Source organism: Natator depressus, chromosome 7 (assembly GCF_965152275.1).
Source record: "Natator depressus isolate rNatDep1 chromosome 7, rNatDep2.hap1, whole genome shotgun sequence".
Taxonomy (NCBI): Eukaryota; Metazoa; Chordata; order Testudines; family Cheloniidae; genus Natator; species Natator depressus.
In genome coordinates, this window is record NC_134240.1 from 84318499 (window position 1) to 84320229 (window position 1731).

A 1731-nucleotide genomic window follows, 5' to 3' on the forward strand; every position below is an offset into this window, starting at 1 on the left:
AGCTTTACTATATAAGAGCTAGGTATTATTATTATTACAAAGGAGTTAGGGCCTGATCCAACTCCCTCTGAAGTCAATGGACAGACACCTATTGATTTCAGTGGAAGCTTGGTCAGGCCCATGAGCACCAATATGTCTGCACAAATGCAAACATTTTACAGGATACTATTCATTATTTTTAAATCACGCCGTTGAGTATGTTCTGATCAGTTGGGAACACTATGTTGGTATGTCAGTGAACCTGCAATTTCAATTTTCCTATGTAGATCCTAAAGGCATGTCAGTAACCTGCAATTTCAATTTTCCTATGTAGATCCTAAAGGCTTTAAACAGGGGAACAACATTTTAAGAGAACAGGGGCAGTTTTTTCTTCTTGTACAAACAGAAAGGGAGTAAATCCCATCTTTTGTAGAATGGGAACTTTCTTATGGTTGTGCAAGTGATGCAGTGTCCAGCACTACAGTTCCATATAACCACATTCAGCTTATTGCTTAACCATGGATCAAATTGTTCCCGGTGTAACTCCGGTGAAGTTAATGGAGTTATGCTAGGATGGATTTTGATTCCTTGGGCCTAGCTGTAATGTTTGAAACAAACAATATCAGAGGTGTCATTCTGTTGCAAGAGGTCAGGGCAAGGTATTAGAACTGCTCCTTGAAAGTGTGAAACTAATGACTCTTTCCTTAATGAATTAGTTTTCCTCTATCATATAGTGGTACTGATTTGTTATTGTCAGGTTATTCATGAATGCTGAACTGCTGAGAATTAAATATTTGTTCTTTAAAGTGCTCACTGTTATTGAATATAATAGCACTAGTAAAATGCTGTAGCCCAAGGCAAAAGAGCAGTATCTTACTGAGGGAGTTTCTTCTCCTGCAAACTAACTAGTCATTCAGCAGCAAGATACTGTAATGGGTGGCTCAGAAGTGTTGAAACAAGTTATAACCCAGAACTACAATGGTCCCTTCTCTACCAAAGGTCATATATTTCCCTCTGCTACTTATAGGAGCTCTGGGTTGAGATTTTCAAAGCCAACTATGAAATCTGAACAGCCAATTCCCATTGAAGTTAATGGTAGTTGTATCTAAATCCCAGAGTCAGCTTTGAAAAATCTCAATCCTGATCTTTAAATATTACAGCTTGACTTAATATTCACAAATTCCTGGCTCCTTTTGGGGAATCTACATGGTGGGTTTTTTTTGTTTTTTAAAACCACATTTATCACAAACAGAAAACCATTGAGGGAGGATGAAATTGCTAATGGCAGAACTGGACTTTGTATGGAAAGCTGGCATATTCAAATTCACAGTATAATTCCCCACAAACTAGATAGAGCGGATGATTTAAATTCTAATTTTTAGTATACAGTAGCTTTCCACACACAATACTAGAAAGTTCTCCAGCTCATGCCGTTTGTGCCTGCAGAATGCTTAATCTCATTGCCACTGCCGACTGGACTTTGCCAACCGTGGAAGGCAGCAGTGTGGTCAGCAGAAAAAAACATCTTGCATCAACTCAGCATAATTCATCGTTAGGGGGCATTCCTCAGTCTCACAGGTGACATGTCAGAAACGGTAACTGGCCTCATCTCTGACTTGTTTCCCCACTCATTACTTCTGTCAGCACACAACACAGCAGACCCTGAGGGGCACAAACACAGTCAGAGTCTCTCACATAATAAACATTTATTTATAGATGTACAATTGTATAATTAATTCTAAATCAAGAAAT